Source organism: Equus przewalskii, chromosome 1 (genome assembly GCF_037783145.1).
Source record: "Equus przewalskii isolate Varuska chromosome 1, EquPr2, whole genome shotgun sequence".
Lineage (NCBI taxonomy): Eukaryota > Metazoa > Chordata > Mammalia > Perissodactyla > Equidae > Equus > Equus przewalskii.
In genome coordinates, this window is record NC_091831.1 from 152,397,841 (window position 1) to 152,418,442 (window position 20,602).

General features: G+C 36.4%; 1 long non-coding RNA gene across 3 annotated transcripts in view; it reads right to left on the reverse strand.

The window, feature by feature from the left end:
- Window positions 1-20,602, reverse strand: part of LOC139084185 (uncharacterized) — a 503,309-nt gene that overhangs the window by 199,780 nt on the left and 282,927 nt on the right. For 2 of the 3 annotated variants that reach the window (XR_011541567.1, XR_011541568.1), the window contains exon 5: window positions 3,333-3,466. This is a non-coding gene — a long non-coding RNA (uncharacterized lncRNA). Of the gene's footprint in view, window positions 1-3,331; window positions 3,467-20,602 lie in introns of those variants that run through there. The other variant, XR_011541571.1, reaches the window with a different exon arrangement.

A 20,602-nucleotide genomic window follows, 5' to 3' on the forward strand; every position in this document is an offset into this window, starting at 1 on the left:
ACAATGGATCTTCCCCATTGAGATCCATCTAAACATAAATTTTGTGACAAGTGCATGCTGTGGAAAGACAACCAAATTTGCAGAGCTGAACTCCCCAATTTGATAGGCTTAAATTTTACCCAAGAAACTCAGGTCTTTAAAACAAATTAAATCCATCAGTAATCCTGTCCCACCTAATCTAGTCATGGTCACTATAGTGTCTCTCTCCCTAGTCCAAGATGACACCAATGTTCTGGAATTTTATGTAAGGCAGACACTTCTGGTGGCCTCTCTGGTCTCTGGTCAGCCCTGACACGGCCTTTGTCTGAGCCCCTGTGGTCCCTGAGAGGCAGGTGCGTGCCTACCTTGCTGAGTGGGATATTTTTGGGGAGCCTGAGAATCTTGGTTCCTAAGGTCTAGGCTCCTTAGACGAATTACGCAGTCATTTCCTCCTGAAGTCCTGCTTCCACCCCAAGACTCCGAAGAAGTGGAAGCAATAATTCCAAGATATCCCAAACCCACTGCTGCTTTTCCTTTCAGGGAAATCTTCCTTCCCTTTCATACTCCCTGCAGCAACCACTCTCCTCCCCTCCAGGGCTCTCACTTCTCTCCATTTCCCTGGTGTAACCTCCTCAAAGAGCTCTGGTTAGAAAACAAAGCAGAAAAGGAACCAGTCCTTGGGTCACTTTGATTTTGACTCTATCACAAGGGGCTCAAGAACAAAAAGGCCAGATTAGCATCTCAAAATAGGGTTGGAAAAGTGAGAACAAAACACAAACTAATATCTTAAGAAATTATTCTATTATGCCTGAAGCTGGGTAGCCTTGGAAAAGTCCCACCATAACCCCAGATCTAAAAAAAGTAGAAAACTAAGATTTGTGAGGATCAAAGGAGGGCAGGCGCATGAAAATATTTTGTTAATGCTAAAATATTAGCGGTAGCGTTTTTCTTCATTGTTTAATGCTCCCTTGCAAAGTCGGTAGCAATTTGCATGCGGGAGATGGGAGAGAAGAGTCCAGTCTTCCATATACTTGATTTCTTAGGTGGCCAGGATCTGGTCTGAACAGACTGCTCTAATGGGCTCCAAGCTAACTGAAACCCCTGGAGACTTTGCAAAGTCAGCACATTCAGCGCTACTCTGGGGGACTAGGAAATGCCAGTTGCTCCATTAGGCAAACTCCCAGAGGAGCAGCCCCATTCTCGGGGGCGGGGGTCCCCAATGTCAGCTCGGCCTTAAATATTATAAGCATCTAGGGAATAGGGGGGGAAATGTCAGCGTATACATTTGGTTTGAATGTGTGTGTATGCAGCACTGAGGATTTGAGCATCCCTGGAGGGTACTGAAACAAATGCCAATGTTCAGGGCTGGCCTTACGTATAGATGGAGTAAGCCTCTGCCTATTGGGTTTAAACACACTGAAGCATTCCTGACTGAAAGTTGAACTCTTATCAGGTACTTCTCCAGGCCCAGGAGTACTTCCTGAGGGAAATGCTTAACTTAACTTGAATCAGATATTACTTGATAACTTATAGAGAAAGAGCAAAAAGGGTCGGTTCATCTGACCATCACACAGCAGGATTTCATGTCTTGAGTGTCCAGGACAGAGGTGAAGTACATTATTTATTTATTTTTTTTAATGCTGTATCTCCTCAAATTCCCCCTGGTATATAGCTGTATATCTTGTAGTTGTGGCATGTGGGACGCCGACTCAATGTGGCCTGACTAGTGGTGCCATGTCCGTGCCCAGGATCTGAACCAGCGAAACCCTGGGCCGCCACAGCAGAGTACGTGAACTTAACCATTCGGCCACGGGGCCATTATTACATTATTACATTACCATGTGAAGGAGAGAAGAAATCAAAGCACAGACGGGGATAGGGCGTGGTGGGTGCTGAGTGGAGCAGCTATAATACCAAAGCAGAAGACCTTGAGCATCTAGGAGATAGGTGGTGGTCCCAGGCACCAGGTCGGAGAACAATAAAGAGAGAGGAAGTGCCAACTGAGGGCAGAAAAGGAAAAGCACAAAAGATTTGCATCTGCCACACATGCTTGCCAGGGTCTTTCCCCCATTCTCATCCAATTCAACAGAAATTAATTAAGTATGAGTATCATAGACATATATTTTCCACTCATAAAAATATGGCAAACATGGCCTGAAAGGACTATTCAAACACTAGGAACCACGTGCCTGGTCTGTAGTTCAAATCCAGCATTTATTAGCTATATGTTCACTTCATTTACATTTCCTGGGTCTCAGTTTCTGCATCTGGAAATTGATGATAATAGTATTTGTTGGGCTAGACAGAGCAGATCTAAGTCCTAAGAGGCCCCACCACTTCTTCCACTGATAATACACAGGAAAAGAAACAATAGACTCCCTTCCACTATTCATCTGGCAATAAGATCTAAGAAAATGGGTTGACAGGAGTAGCATGCATGATGGACCAAGCACAAGCTCACTGCTGGGTCTGTCTCCTGCTTAGAGTCCAAAGTGGAAATCACATTTTAAGGACTCCAGTTTCCTGTCTAACATGTTTCCTTGGTCTTCACATTTTTTTATCCACAAATTCCATTGATGAGCACCTGAGATGAGAGCCCCAAGGAGGATACAACCTCCATATGGACCAACATTTACAAATGTTCCTTTACTTTCTGCCCTTTTCTGCTTTTCCAGGTTCCACCTAGAAAGTGAGACTAAGGATTGAAATTAGGATTATTTAGTGAATCACCCAGTTCTTTGCTAGACTGCTAGCCTGACCTGCTATAAAGCAGTTCTTAAACTATAAGGTTCATAAGAATCACCTGGAGAAATTTTTTTTTAACACACATGATTCCTGAGGCCTTTCAATCTGCTAGATTTTCTTTTCCCCTGTGAACTTCCCAGAAAATACACCGGGATTAAAAACTATTGCCTCTTCATCCTTGTCTTGCTACAATTTAACTTCATCACTTCCTACTCAATATTCCAAATGTCATGACCTACCTAGATATGTCTTATTTTTCTGAAAGTAAATGGCAAAATATCAATACAGAATTTTTTTTGGTATTTTTCTAATCTTACTCCAGAACCTCAGTTTTACCAGTTAGCATAAACATTACAATAAAACACAGATTTCTAAATTATATATTTAATTCTACCCTCAAATAAAATAAAAATAGTTATTAACATGTTTGTTTACATGCATTTAATACTTCTCCAAATAACAAAAAGGAGTTGAATTTTGTTAGATGTTTTGTATCTAATTTTCCAATTTTCTGCATCTGCTATAGCCAGCCTCATTGAATATTTTTATAACTGGAGAAAAAATGAAAAAGAAGGCACAGAGAGTGAGGTAGTATGTTTATTTCTTACCTTGTGGTTCTATGTCGTTCAATGGTCCCTCTGTCGAGTCATTTCTCCAACTCTCCTTGAATCTGAGAAGGACTTTTCAGCCTGAAGATCTCATTGGGTCACACCTTCCTCATTTCTCCTGTATATGATGTGAGCTGCCAACATTAACAATAAGGGAATATGGAGTTTCTCATAAGTAACTGCTCTGTGCTTCATTTTAGGAAGAGGTGGGATAGTAGAATGGTTAAGAACGTGGCTCTGGAGACAAACATTCCAGTTCAAACCATCACCTTGCCATTTATTAGCAATAAGATCTCTCTTTATCTCAACATTCTCATTTGTAAAATGAAGATGATAACAGTGCGTCTCACAGGAATTCTGTAGGATTAAGTGAATTAATACATGCAAAGCGCTCAGAATAGTGTCTGGGATATGGAGAGCAACAATTAATGTTAGTTATTTTATGAGAAAATATAGGTGCTGTGTTAAGAAATTAAATACTTTATATATGGTGAACCCTCATTATGGATATTAAATGTTGTTATTTATTAAAATGCTAAATTAGATTTTAAAATTAAAACCACTAACAAATTACATTTAAATAATTTAGAGCCTAATAATATGGAAAAAGATTCCTAGGAGGAGTACATTCAAAACTTTTTTTTCTTTCTTATACAGAAAGCATATTGAGTTATTTCCATCAATTAAGACAAAATAAAAGTGATTGAGAGAAGGGCAAAGCAGACCCAGAACCATAGACTGTAAAGAATTCCAGACTATGAAATAAAACAGATCAGTTAAAGGAGAAGTCAATAAATGGGCATTAGGACAAGCACTAAGAGACGGAACATTGCATAATAGGGCATGCAGGATGGGGGTTCAAGACCCATAATCAGAGAGAGAAGAAAATCTAGGTCATGGTGATATATTCATAATCTTAGCTAGACAGGCGTTGGGCAAGATCTATGAGCAGGTAATGGGGAGCAGGGTCTCAGCTCAGAGCTGGGATATAAGATCAAACTCCTGCCATTGGAGGGGAGTCTGACAAGAATGAAGGATCCAAACCTTCTTATGATGCCAAGGCAGGAACTTGGGTCTAGGGAACAATGGAGACTCAGTCATGAGAACCAGAGCATGATTGGTGGCTAGTTCCTAAACCACTGATATGTTGGTAGATGTTTAGCTGGTTCTCCAGAGGAAAGACCTGAGACAGAGTTTGCCAATTTGCATAAAATAAATACTCCCAATAGGCTGATTTCGAGCTACTTAAGTAACACGCCATTTGCTTACAAAATTCCTAGAAAAAAATAACAAGTGCCTCTCATGAGCCAGTACAAGTTAGCTCCAACACACGAAACGAGAGCCTGGTTTTCAGAACTGAGGGGGAAAATCTAAAGACAGACAAGGAATCAGAATATCAATGCTGAATCCTCAGATGGTGAGCCTGACCTTTTTCATTCCTCCTGCCAAAGGTCAAGTTTGATACTGGGAGACTGGGCAATGCTGAGCTTTCAATTAGTGCATTCAGGTAGCCCCAGTGAAAAGACAAGTGAGCAGGCTTGACACAAGCTGGGCTGGCTACACTACAGCCACTGCATACTGCTTTATCTGCATGGCTTGGACCAGAAAAAGTGAAACTATGTAATCCTGAGCCAACAACACTGGCTGACCAGCCAGTTCAAGCTCAACACAGAAAGTCTAGACTAGCAACACAAACTCACCAATTAAGAACTTCCATGAGAGAGACTGTGAATTGATAAATTCTCTCCTAGGAAGGGACATATTGTCTCATGTACCATCTCGTAAACTATTCTACTTTCTTCCAGAGTGAAGGCTAAAAACAATTGGTGACAATAGCAATATTAATAGCTAGCATTACTTGAGTAAATGCCACATGGCTGGCATTGTTCAAAGTCCTTTACTTTTGTGCTCTCCATTAACCCATATCAAAGAGGATTTCAGACACTATTCCCTGGAGCCCATGGCTCCGTGGAGATGCCTAACGGGCCACCCAAAGACAGAAGACAAGGCCCAGGGTCCAGAGCATGGCATTCTCTTCTCTACTTCAGCAGAGCAACTCCATTTACACATATTTATGTACTGAAGTTTCATGTAAGATTCCTTTTCAAAAAGGAGCTCTATTGATAAAAAACTTCTTTTGAAAACAACAAAACCTTAAAATAGTCTTACAAGATTGTTATATATTTTTTCTTGTTTTAAAATATAAAAATCTATCTAAGGTAAAAGACAAAATCACTTCCCTAAGATAACTACTGTTAATCTTTTGCCGTATACTTTTCCAGATTTTTTAAAATATATACACAGTAGAGTAGGTTTTATTTTCTAGATTTAACTGTTGAGGAAATCTATACTTGCCCAGGGTAACACAAATGAACAGAGATCCTAACTCAAATCTGTCTCCTATGTTCCTATTAGGAAAAATAGGCAGTTATCTCTTATTCCCTCATACAAAGACCATACAGATTGGTTCCTTTGTCTTTCTGTGAAATCCATTCACATCTGCCTAGTCGATCACTTATATCTGAGTCAACTGTCCCCCAAAGGAAGAAGCCCCATACTAAATTCCATAACATATAATACATACTCATGGGAAGAGAGTAGACTAGATAGATGGTTTACACCCTGGCCCCACGGGTTCATATAGTTCTTAAAAATTATCTCTTCCTTAGGCCAGGCTTTTATCATTAGGCATTAATACCATTTAAAAGGGATAAAGATTGTTATAAACTTTGAAAGGTTTCAAGAGCAAATAAATGCTAGCTTATCAATTTCAGAGTCAAAGAATATTAAAATTAGATTAAAAATATACAATTAACCTAACACATTTTGAATTTGGACTAATTGTTTGAAATTCAAAAGGACCCCAGGATATTTTTCACTTGAAACACAGACATAAAAAATTCATACTAAACAGGCAGAGTTTGCCCTCAAGGTTGAAAACATTAATCACCATGCATCTAACTGTTAACTGTAAAAAATCATTTTTCTTCTGATTTAAAGGGAATTATTTAGTGAGCGTTTTTAACTTCTCTGCTTTCTCAAGCAGAGACAGTAACACGGGGTCAGGTTCCAGGATCCTCTGCTCCTTCATGCCTCCCTTCTCTACAAGGAGCTGCCTTTGATATACAAGGGAGCTCCTGGCCCAAAGAATACACAAAGCCCAGGAAGAAATGAGAGTCTGCTAGGAATGTAATTGAAATCTAGTTAGTAAATTCAGGAAATGATTGAACAGTCATCTAAGAAGGGACACATTAACCCCAAGTAAACATGACCTTGAGATGACAGGACGATCAGTAGAGATGAATCTTTACAGAACTTTCCAAGTGTTCTGAGAATCTTTCCACAGTATTTGAAAGATCATCAAGCTAGAAGTAACCACTTTAAAGAATAAGCTGACTTTTCATAGGAGGAGCAGGAATATTTTATATCAGGAAGGAAATAAAATAAATCAAATACATTTCATAGCCTCATTGCACAGCTTTCTCACAGTGCCAAACCATCACAACTACCTGACTGGCCTGGAATCATGCTTGGGCTCTTCGAGATAGAAATTTCCCTAGGTGGGATCCAAGAGCGCTTTCCTGATACAAAACTATTTTCCACAAGCAACGTTGGAATAAGCCTCAAAAGGATTCATTATCTCTGACTTTGAGGTTGATGTTTGGCTCATCAGAGATAAGAGAATTTCAGACTCTTTTTAAACTCTGGTTCTGGACAACATCCTTGTGCTAAACTGCTATGGATGACATCCTTTCCTTGTATAGGTATGAATTTTAGAAAAATGTCAATTGTTAATTAGCTGAATTTTTTTGTATTTCAAACTGCAATATAAAAATTTCCTAAAAATGTTTGATGATAGGTTAAAGCAAATTTTTCAAATGACTCTACTTTCCTTCTCTACTCAAATATTTGGAGCCATGGAGTTTGCTATAAAATCTAAGGAATTTTAGACAATAGGTGCTTAAGGTCACTGTCATCCATCCTCTAATCCATTCTTCTATAGGGACCCCAGAATGAAACTGTAGGAGAATAATGCAGGAACTTTTTACATATAATTATTATAAGGGATATACTTCACACTAGTAATGATGACTTTAAATAACATTACACAAATCTCTGAACACATGCTATCTTCTGGAATTAATCCTCGTCATATCTTTGACTAGTGAAATAGGTCATTATCATACTCTTAATATTGTACTGGATGATCAGAGATCATAGCAACATGCTCATTTTCTAGTCAAATATTAGAATGTCCACTTTAGAAATGTGACTGGTTCACAGACTAATTTTAACCTAATTTCTGTATTCTTTTTTTCACACATTTTTCAAAAATGAAATATATCGAGTAATTTACTTACTACACACTAGGTCCTGTGCTACCTAGGGACACACACTTTGCAGATATTGTTAATATATTTTCTCCTCATTGAAGTTTGTGAACCCCTCAAATTGCATCTATGGACCTCCGTTAAGACAGGGCCTTATAGGTTGTAGCAGCCCCTGTCATTTCTCTGTCCACACCCTCTTGGACTCCTTTACCAGTTTCATGAATATCAGCTCCCACTGTGCTCTCATTGCAAACATTCAGCCTCTGCATCTGGAGATGGAGAGCAAGGAGTATGGGGATTTATGTTACCTTGGGAACAGCCCTTAAAAATGACTGAGACGTACTGGGGTCTAAACACTCTAGCTTCTTTTGCTCCTGATTGGAATTCCTTTAAGGTGTGACTAACACGGTTTTCAGAACATCTCTGTGTGATAAAGCCAAGGCTACCATTCTTGGATGTTGTATCATTTTCTTCGAAGTCCCTACCAGTTCTTCCCAGGAAAACTTCCTAATAAATCATATTCATGAGAGTCCTCACTAGAGTATCTGCTTCTGTGGAACCCAATCTGAGATATGCATCATGGTAAAACATAGATCAGCAAGATATAAGATATTGATTTATATGCTTCAGCTTACTTAAATAATCAATAATTTTCCAGGGGCCGGCCTGGTGGCGCAGCAGTTAAGTTCGCACATTCTGCTTCGGCGACCCGGGTTTGCCGGTTTGGATCTCAGATGCGGACAGACGCACTGCTTGTCAAGCTACGCTGTGGCAGGTGTCCCACATATAAAGTAGAGGAAGATGGACACGGATGTAGCTCAGGGCCAGTCTTCCTCAGCAAAAAGAGGAAGATTGGCAGCAAATGTTAGCTGACGGCTAATCTTCCTCAAAAAAAAAAAAATTCCAAATGAAAAGCCAATCTAAGCTCTAACCAATAAACTACTCAAACTCATATTAGACTGAGAAAGATTTAGGACAAATATAAGGAGAATACTTTCATTTTCAATAATAGCAGGCTAGGTAATTCGGACTAAATCTCTTCCTAAGGAAGTCCAGAAAGCTGAGCAAAACACACAGCAGAAAATGTATGTTTAAAGGCATAGGAGAGCTAATAAAGTAGCAAAGAACTAACAAGCCTGAATCTAGCAAAGAACAGAGACCCAGGGAAATGAGTGCATTTTGAGGGCTGCTTTTCCCTGGAAGGCATCTGTTAATTCAAGAAAGGAAAGCCTCCCAAGCATAGGGGACCAGTATCAGAGGCCAGAGACCTCCAAGAAGCTCCATGAACTCCCCCTGCTTTGACTTAGGATCTGGAAGAGCTGTACTCTAAGAGCAAGAGTAAATTAGAATTAGATAAGACCTTAGAATGACTGCAGGTCAGCGTTAAAGAATCTCAAGGCCAAACACTGGATTAACTTCCTTGAATGCAAATTCCTCCAGAATATTCTCCAGCCTTCTGGAAGAAGCAAATAAAAGCTTATCTAGGAGAAGACATCATCCTTGGCTTTATATTATTTCTGTAAACAATTTTTCACATATAACATTCAGCATACAATAAAAAAAAACTAACCAGGGACATGCAGAGACGAAAAATAAGAATTTAAAAAAATAGTAAAAACAAAATAGAAACAGACTCACAAGGGCTCTTTATAGATCTTGCAGATCTCTTTAGGTATAGATGATACAGTTAAAAGACATAGAGTTTAAAACACCTAGTTAAAAGTCTGAAAAAGAGAACGAAGTAGGAACAACATTTAAAGACATAATGGCTAAGAACAGTCTAAAGCTGATAAAAGGCATCAAGCCATAGTTCAAGAAGCCCTATGAGCCCCACACAAAATGAATACAAAGAAAGTTATCCCAAGAGATATAATAGCAAAACCACTGAAAAGATGTAGATTATAGCCAATTTCTCAACAGAAATAATGGAAGCCAGAGTATACTGCAATAATATCTTAAAGGTATAGGAAAACAGTTACTGTCAAAACTAGAGTCCTAGAACTATTCTTCTAGAATAAAAATTATTCTCCTAGAATAAGAGCTAAATAAAGATAGTTCAGACAACCAAAGAAAATCTGTTACCAAGAGATCTACAATAAAGAAATGCTATAGGATTTTCTTCACATGATAGAAAATAATCTCAAATGAAAGGCTAAAAACTAAAGAAAGATTAAACCAAACATAAATATTAATAAATACTGACTGAGTTAAAAGAAATGAGCTAGCCCTGGTGGTCTAGTGTTTAAGATTCCACACTCTCACCACCACAGGTTTGTTTTCTGGTCAGGGAACCACACCACCTATCTGTCAGTTGTCATACTGTGGTGGCTGCTATTGCTGTGATGTTGAAAGCTGTAATAATCAGTATTTAAAATGCCAAGCAGAGTCACCCATGATGGACAGGTTTCAGTGGAGCTTCAAGAATAAGACAGACTTGAAAGAAGGACCTGGCCACCTACTTCCAAAAAAAAAAAAACAGACCATGAAAACTCTATGAATAGCAGCAGAGCATTGCCTGATATAGTACCAGAAGGTGAGAGGATGATGCAAAAAGATTGGGCAGGGTTCCGCTCTGCTGCACATAGGGTTGCTGGAGTCAGATCTATTCAACAGCACTAACAAGAAAAATAGCATAAGAATAATAACTAAATTTTGTTGAGAGAGATACATATATTCTAAAAAAGGAGAGAATAAATGAAACAATTATTCATGAAGAGGATATGAGCACCAATTAATACAGGACATTTGTAAGTCAAGGATGCATGCTGTGATCTCTAGCATAATCATCAAAAGGACAGTAAACAAATTTATAAATTCCATGCTAACAGAATCAAAGTAAAATTATGAAAATTAATTACTCTCAAAGAAAACAGCAAGGAGGAAAAAAAGGAACATGGAGCCAAAGGCACAAATAGAAACTATTTAAAAAGATAGATTTAAGCCACATATATCCAGAAATACAAATAAATATGAATGGATCAAATTCTTCAATTAAAGACACAGATTGTCAGGTGATTAAAAATAATGAAACCCAAGTAGATACTATTTTTAAGATATATAGCTCTAAAATCTAAAGGCACAGAACTGTTAAAAATAAAAGGACAAACAATGAAGGCTAGTATAGTCATATTAATATTATACATAGTAGATTTTAAGGCAAAAAGAAGTACTAGAGGAAAAGAGGGACATTATAATGACAAGAGATATAATTTACCAGAAAGATGTAACAATTCTAAATATATATGCACTTAACATAGCCTCAGACATATAAAGTAAAAATGACAGAACTGAAGAAATAAAAAAATGAGTAATGACAATGAAAGATTTTTCTTAGTAAATGATAAAAACCACAGAAAAAATTAGAAATTATATAGAAATATTTAACAATAGGATAAAAAAATTGAATATATAAAACATCATGGCCACCATTTCAGAATATACATTCTTTGTAAGCATATATGAAACTTTCCCCAGACTTACTATATCTTGGGCCATAAAGTAATTTCAACAAATTACAAAAGAATGAAATCATAGAATATGTGCACTGATTTCAAAGCTAGAAAGCAGTAAAAAAAAAAAAAAACTCCTAGAAAATCCCTCTATGTTTGAAAATTAAGCAATATACTTCTAAATAACTCATGGATCAAAGTAAGGTAAAAATAGAAATTAGAAAATATTTTGAACTAAATGATAATGAAATTATGACCTATCAAAACTTACGGAATTTGGGGAAAGCTATTTGTAAACAGAAGTTATAGCTTTAAATGCATATATTAGAAAAGAAGAAAACCCAAAATTCAATGAAGTAAGCATCCATCTTTTAAAGTTAGAAAAGGAACAAAAATTTAACCCAAAAAGAATAGACGGAAGTACATAAAGAAAAGAGGAGAAATTGTGAGTTAAACAAATATGCAACAGAGAACATCAACAAAATTAAATTTATTTCTCAAAGGCCAATAAAATTGATAAACCTTGATAAAACTGATAAAATTAAAAGAATAGTAGGCATAAATAACCCATAGCAATAATAGAAAATGACATCTCTATAGATGTTACAGATATTAACAATGTAATGCAAATAAATTTAAAAATTTAGATTAATAGGTGACTATCTAGAAAAATTAACCTAACAAATCTGGCAAAAAATGTTTAAATTTAATAGATTACTTGTTAGTTACAATACACTAATTAGAGGATAAAAGACAAACCACACAGTGGAATATCTAGATCACATATCTAACAAAGCGTTGCTTTACATAAAATAGAAAAATTGAAACTCTGACAAATCAATAAAAAAAGATAGTCACTTACAAAAGATAGACCAATAAATATGTGAAAGTGTATTCAATCTCATTAGTAATCAAGGAAAAGGAAATTAAAACCACAATGAGACACCACAAGAAATTATTGGTTTAAAAGATTAAAAATAACTAATGATGGTGAGGAAATAGAGAAATAAAGACTCTCTAGTACTCATAATAGAAGTATAAATTGCTACAGCCACTTTGGAAGAAAGGTGGACATTATCTTCTGAAGTTGAGCGTACACAGCCCTCTCTCTTAGCAATTCCTCTCATAGGTACCTACCCAACAAAGTGCATGTACCTGTGCACTGGGAGATGTGTAAAACGTTGTTTATCGCAGCATTATTTGAAATAGTTCCAAACTGAAAATACTCAAATATCCATCCATTCAATAAAAAACTATATAGTTCCTAAAACAACATGGATGACTCTCATAAAGAAGCCAGACGCAAAGAATACATACTGCATGAATTGATCTATATAAATTTAAAAAGCAGATAAAACTACACTTCAAGTTTAGGTGGTAAAACTATAAAGAAAAACAAGAAAGGATGGTGGTTGCTGTGGATGGGAGGGAAGGAGAAGGCAGTGATTGGAGAGAAGTTTCTAAGATGCTGTAATTGATACTGGACTTGAGTGGTGGCCACCTGGACATTTCCTTCTTGATAAATCATCGAATTATACATCTTTGCTCCATGAATTTTTTCATATGGGTATTATATTCTTAGTAAAAGGATTAAAATAAAATAATTATTTGTAAAAGCAAAAGAATAAAATTAAGTTAGTTTTTGCCAACCTGGAAAGGTTAACATTATATAGTCTTTGTTTTTGCTTTGTCATCATTGTTTGATGACTAGATTCCTTTTCATAGATAATTTCAGAACATTATAATATTGGCCAGCTCACAAAAAATTGGTAATTTGCATTTCTGATTATGTCTTGAGAAAATTCCAATAAGTGGTGAGTCATTTAAGTTTGACCTGTTCTCTGCTAGCCACAGAAGAAAGTGATTGGATTAATAAAATACTCTAAGTAGTGGAGTTACTGCCTATATCATATATGAGTTACATATTTTTAAGATGTTAGAATCTATTTTTAAAAATAATTTTATACAAGCAATTATGGGCAGAATTAAACTGTTAGTGCTTCAAAAAGCAATAATTTACCTTGTTTGAGTCCCTTTAGGATCATCATAACGAGCATCAATTGTAATTGTACTGTTGATGTACACAAGGGCCTGGTAAACATAAGTTTTTATTGATAGAATTTGAGAGAGTATTTCTGGTTAGCATCTCAAAGGGTAATTGTAGTGTCTCTTCATCTGAAAAACTGAAATTTCATTTAGACAATATTCAAAGCACATTTGCATTGAGTCTCAGTGACAAAAGAACTAACTTTCTTCTCATTTCTTTCCTCTGACATTACAATAACCTGTCCCAAACTGTCCTGTGAGACTTATTAGTGTATTGAACACGTGTGTGCACACATGCACACACACACAATGGTTTTGGTTTTACAGTTATACAGACTTTTAAAGTCTACACTGCTTTCTCTCCCTCCCAAAGACTTTTCAAGATTTCTCTTTAGAGGGCATAGGAGCCATACACAGAAAGATAATGAATAGTGTAATATATATAATATATTATACAATAGATATTATGGTGCTATGAATTCAAACATAGTATGCCATTATGTGTCCAGGATATTGCAGTCCTAATATTAAAGAGAGTAAGATAACGTAAATTACTCTAGGGTTGAAACTGCCTATGATAAACTTTTGCTGCTAGTTTTATACAAACTCTGAAAGCTAAGATTTCTAATTTCTGTCCATCAATTGAAATGTAAAAGTCTTTTCATGTTTTTCCTTCCACTTGGTTTCAAAAGTAAGGGCCTTGAAAACTTAATACAGTTTAGTCTTAATTTAGCCTAAGATTGTGCAAGTATTCTCTCTCCAACATCAGCATACAGCATATAGCCTTCCCAATACCACACACACACACACACACACACACACACACACAATATCATGAAGGAAAAAGAAGATCTACTCCCAACCTAACTTACCACATTTTTATTATCATGGCCAAAGTTTACCCAGGACTATTAGCCATCTTGTAAAATTTCAGTGACAGTCAAAAGTAAGTAAAACAGTTCAAAGTCAGGGTGAACTGACTCATAAAGAGCCCTGCCTCAGAGAACAATAGCAAATGGTGTCCTTCTAAGTTCAGAGACTCAGAAACAATTTGAGCTAAATCCAGATGATTTAAATTTTTCCCATGGAGAGAAAAGTGAATTTCCTCTACCTATACTGTTCTATTCCTTTAACTAAGTTTGACATGGTTCTAATTTAAATACAATAGAAACAAAGAGGGGAAGTTATGCTCGGTGTCCTTTACATTGATGTCTTCAAGATTATTTGGGAATCTTGTAGGCAGTTTTCCTTTCTCCAAATGTTCTCTTCCGCTGTTTCTTTAACTGGAAGAGTGTTTTTTTCTTTTCATTTTATATACTGTATATTTCCAAAGTATATATGGGTCTGTGCCTGATATTGGCTTTCCTTAGAGATACAAATCGCTTTTGTTCATTTACCTTCTTTGAAATTCATTTCTAGTAGCTGCAGAGCTGCTGCTATAAGTGTTAATAGGCTTCTAACATAGCTGTCATTTCAAGTAATAGGTGCCAAGCTTTCAGCAGCTTATTAACACATTATAACAGCAACCCCTATACTAAACAAACAAATTGCACAGAGGAGGACACAAGCAAAATTAGTGTGTATAAATATATATATTCATATGTATACATACATACAGTATATACTTAGGACTCATCAATGTGTTTGGTTCCATACACGATTAGCCCAGAATTGGCACTTTGTTTTCTATGAATATTCACAGAGAGAAAGAGTGGATCGGATTTGTATTTGGTCCCAAATGTGAGACGAATACAAACTGGTATAATTACTGAAAGATTTCCATCCTCTCAGCCCAGTGACGGTCTTAAGACCGAAAAATTGCAGACTTGTGGTATTTCACATCATAGAACTGTGCTAACGTGATCTTTCAGCGCCACTTCATGGGGGATGCTGCAGAGGAAGAAAAAGTGGAAATAAGCAAAGAAATCCACCAACTGGCAAAACTACTGAGAAAGGAAGAGATGCAAATATGAAAATGTGCTTCGAAGAGTCAAAATTTGCATTTGGATATGAACACTGGACCAACTCTCTACAAACACAAATATATTCTTCCAGATGCAAGGGCAGACATATGTACAGATAAACATGAGAATGTATATTCATTCACGCTTTATATAAATATGTATAAATACACACATACACACATATACATACATATGTATGTATTGAGAGATACACTGTCCTTTACAAGTGTTTATGTATTTAATGGTTGCATAAAAATTCTTAGCAGCTTTCTTGAAGACATATTTCAATAACGGCTCTAAATTTTACATTGTAGTAAAAGCTGACCTTTTTTTGAGTATAAAAAAAAAATCCCAAAGCAATTTATAATCATGTTGTAATATATGTGGAGGTTGTAAATATGTTAAATTAAACTTTTAAATCAGCCAGATAGTTTTCTAAAGTTTACTAAAATTTGTAGTATTAAGGAGGATGACTTGATGGCCTCTAGCTATCTTGCAAGATTTAAAACCTGCTACTTTTGCTGGTACTAATAATGACAGGTGGCATTATTATGCTCAGTAAGTACCAGTGCTGAGCTAGTACCTTTATAAATTGTGTATATTACCCCAAATGTTTCTACTATCTGCAGACAACTTTCAATCTCAAGAAGTGACAGAAATTCCAAACAGAAAAAGCCAAATTTCATGACAGAATTTAAGTTAATTGAATAATGAATGAGTTTTTCAATGCAAACAATTCCTTCTCAATACTATTCTTGTTGGACTAGATGTAACTTGACATCATAGTTGGAACGAAAATTATTTTAAACCTTGTAATAAAAGAAAAATTGATTTTAAGAAACTGTTACCAAAAATGTCCAGATCTTATAGCTCAAACTCAAGAATGACTATAAGAACCTCTTAACGCTTACTTGCCAAAATGGCACAACTCGTAGGAATAATTAATGATTTTCAGCGATGGATATTTTCTTTTCAAGTTAGATATAATAATATGTAGGTAACAAAGTCTCAAATTTTGAGGTCTATTCTAAGGTTCTCCCAACCGCATTCCTTATATTGGCTCCCATCTTACGCCTGTTTAGCAAGGAGTTTATAATACTACCTTCAATGCACTTCTCTTATGCTTAGTACTTCAAGTTGTTTATTATACCTAAAAAGCCTTTGAAAACTAAAGCATTCCTTTCTGGAAGCTTTTTAGTGAATTATATTCTTCTACTTCACTCATTGCTAGATGTTCAGAGCACATTAGCATACTCACATGCTACTCACAATATTATACAATATGCTATTTAAAGACTACAAGCTCCTTGGGAGACATCTCTGCCTTATTCCTCTTTGTTTCCCTGTGCCATATACAGTACCTTGTACATGAGAGCTGTTCCATAAATGTTGAATTAATGAACAAATTAATGAATAAAGACTGGGTCTACTCTATATTTTCTAGTCTGTTTTAGCTCTCTCTGCTTAGTCAAATCCAATTTCATTTTCCCATGAATTTCTGCTTCTAGTTCTAACAATGATCTACACCTTAAGTTAGAGCCAGAAAAAGAGCAGTGCCTGGAAGTCAGGACCTCATCTCTCTCTAAGAACTTCTCCTGTTTCTTTGCCTGAGTAAATTGATGCCTACCAAAAATAAATATGCAGTAGGGTCAGGGCCAAGGGTCTTTTTGTATGATTTTAGTAAAAACATATTCTTTATAGAAAAGTATCTGCAATAGCCTCCCAAGAGTTTGGTCAAATCACCCCAGAATTGGGTTTCCAATGACAGTTATATGATATATGTGTGAAAATAATGGGCAGTGGTTTCAGATTATGAATGTTATGTTCGTTGACATTTCCAGCAACTACCGTGATTTTAAAATCGAAGAGAAAAAGTAAAAAAATAAATAAGAGAAAAGGGAAGAAAACAAAAGCAAACCAAAAAAAATTCTAGCTATGCTTTTTACAGAAACTACTCAAGCCAGTCTGGAAAGGCTGAATGCCACATGACCTATAAAATATGAACTTTCAGTTTCTAATCAAGCTAGAGGGGAAGTTGCTCTGTGTTCCCACTGGAGTATTTTTAATAGTGTCCCCTATAAATATATACATGGTTGGACTCTATGATTATAACACAATAATAAAGGTTTGTAGCAAAACCTGTTTTCCACCTCAACATTGTTTATGCTATTTTATTAAGTTGAATAAACTTGGGAGACTAAGAAAATGTCACTTTTCCAAGTCTGGAAGGAAGGAATCTGACAACTGAGACATAATCATTGAAATGCTGCAATTTGTTAAAATGCTCCTAGTAATTTTTTCCTAACTTTCATTCAAATGCTAAAGTATGACAGAGAGAAAGAATTAGGCTAATGATGATTAACATATTGCAGGAGGGAAGGTTATCATGATGTTTAATTTCAAAGTCAAAGTGCGAGGGAATTGGCACCTTCACAGAATCTCTGATCACGGGAGGGAGCAGGAGTTTGAAAAGAGTGCAGAAAAACATAGCCTTTAAAATAATGAACAGCTTTCCCAAGTCTTGCCACATCACAAAAACACCCATATACCACACATGCATACAATTCTCAGGGGCTCCTAAATTAATTTAGTGACAAAAGATTGTACCCTGAGTGATAAAGGTCCAGTATTACGATTATCTTTATGCATAATTTGGGCCATAAAATAGTTCCAAAGTACCTTTTATTTGTCATTTGTTAACAATTCAACCAACTCTCCTGTCTGCCATCCTCTATATTTAATGGGTCCCTATCGCAGCATGCAACACACTCGATTGTATGGGAAGGATGTCTTCATATTGTTATGCCGTTGCATATCCTTTACTTCCTTATGTTCTTCATCAGTCTACCTCCTGCTCTTTTTTTCTATGACACCTCTGAGATGGTACCCATAGCAACACCCCTGAGAAGAAGGTGAAAGTGAAGATGCTGCAGTCATCTCCAGCACACAGTGCTGACAGTGCCAGTCATTAATGCAGCAGCTTCTGCCTACTCAGATCTCCCTCGCTCCTCTCTGGTCTTGTTTCCCTCCAGTAGCAGCTACAGAGCTCACTCACGGAGATCCAGAGACTTGCTGTTAATGATTTGTCACTTGTTTAGAACACCTCAGGATGGCAGCGCTGTATAATCTGCCCTCAATGGCACTGCCAGGTTGCATTAGGAAACAATTACCTAGTTTATGGCTGGTAAAGTAGGCACCAGAATTTCCAATTAAACTCTATGTTTCCAAAGGAGTCTGGGTGTCCCTATATTTGAGGAAAGGAAGAAACACCACCATTAGGGAGAGTTCTACCCACTCCTGCTTCAGAGTAAGCCACACAAGAATCAATGCCTTCTAGATTAATAAATGGAGAGCATACACCGATTTTACGTGAATTCAGTCATTGCCATTTATTAGGTTCTCACTCTTTGTTAGGATCTGGTGAAATGCAACCATGGACACACTTGCCTAGATGTTTTTATACTAGAGAACAAAAGACTAACGTAGCTTTATTGCTCAGTCGCTGCCCTCCTTCTGCGTGTGATGGTGCACACCCATGTGTGTTCAAGCACGTGAAGCGGAAAAAAAAGAAAACAATGATTATGGAGTCATTTCCTTCTTTTACATTCTGAATAAATGCTAGAATCTGTATATTTTTATCAAAATTAAAAGTATATTTTACTATAAAAAGGATCTGTCATTGAATTTTTAATACCAAATATAAATATAAACTTTTACAAATTGACTAATTTAAAATATTGTTACATTGAACAGATCATGACGTAAATATACCCTCCGGATCTGAAATCACTATAGTTATTGAGACAGAATAAGGTTTTTTTCATAGCTAAGACAGGTCAGATGTTATTGAACTTCAACTCCAAAAAGTTACAGTCTGGCGTTTCCATGCAATAGCTCTCATAACGTCATATAATAACAATAATAAAAGCTTAGAATCTTCTTATTGAAAATTTCAGAAAAGAGTCTACAGATATTTAATCAAACATCTGCGTACGCAAATATCACATACTCCAATATCCCTGTTCTGCTCCCTCAAAAAGAGGAAGAAAACTAACCATTTATCAGTAGCAGTGTGAAAGGAGAAGATTTATCATTTTGAATTTTTCATTGCAGATGGTTTTCATTTTAAAAGGCAGGGAAGCGATTTTTTTGAAATCATTTTTTTCCCTAATGCAATTGAACCAGACGTCTCTCGTAAATCTTGTTGCTTTAGTAGACAATACTCAATTCTCTAAACTTTATATGCAATAGCCGGTTTTTTTTTAAGATGCCCGTCTCTCAGGCATGAAAATGAAAGCCACCTGAACAGTGGCATCATAGCCAAAGTATGTCACAAGGGCCACTCCCCTTTTCCTTAGCTCACAGTTCATCCAAGATATTTATCTTTGTGCCCAAACAAAATGATGAATTTCAACGAGCTTATAAAGGATTTCTTTCTTCCCATCTCCTTTTTTTTTTCTTTTTGGTAAATATGAGGAAAATAAATGAGTCTGCCAGTCAATATATCTTTTGAGTCAAATAGCAAACTGCACCCAGTGATTCACTGAGTTCGTCAAGTCAAGAAGCCAAGATAAAAAGCAAGCCATGGAGGATAAGGCAGGAGGGGATGCTGCCTTTGTAATTAAAAAAAAAAAGAAAAGAATCATTTAATACTGGATTTGAATTTCCTGCATGATGTCATCCCCTTTAAGGAAGAACGATTTAACATTTGTGGTACAGCATTGGATATTCCCATTGAGCAAATGACATGGTGGTACTGTGCTGACTAGATTCATTGTTATTCATAAAGTACATTTGCTGTCAGTTTTGGAGGCTGCAGCATGCCTAAAATCAAAATGCTCATTAAAATACCATCAATCAAAAAAAATACCATCAATCATCTTTATGTGAAAAGTTGTCTGAGGTGTATACATATATGATATATATATATATGTATATAATACCTTCCAATGGGAGATTTCTTCCCCATATGCCCAGACTAAAAATTGTTGCTTTTTTAGATTCTGAGGTTGGATCTCTTGTGACCATTTGTGTTCCCAGCTTTGAAGATATTGAAGATTGAATAAATACAATCACTGGTTGGCAAGTATTTTTTAAGCTCCAAGTGGGCAGTTACAAAGACGGATTCTACCTAAGATTTTATTAAACCTATATTCATATTTGCAAATATTTCAAAGAGATGCAACCAAAAATCAATAAAGATTTATGGATAATCCTTCCTTTTGCAGTGGGCAAGGAAGGCCTGGATGGTGAATGGTGACCAAGCTCTCCTGGATGGGTAGTGACAGGAGGGGAACTGAACCTCAGTCCCCCCACGCGCAGTTCAGTGCTCCTCAGGGTACAACCTGTGGCTTCACACAGCAATGAGTGAATAGTGAACATACTACAAATGCAGAAAATGATCTTTAATCAACCAGGACTTATTAAAAGAACTATCTTTAAGTTCATTCCCAAGAGTATCTGTCTGAACATTTGTTTGC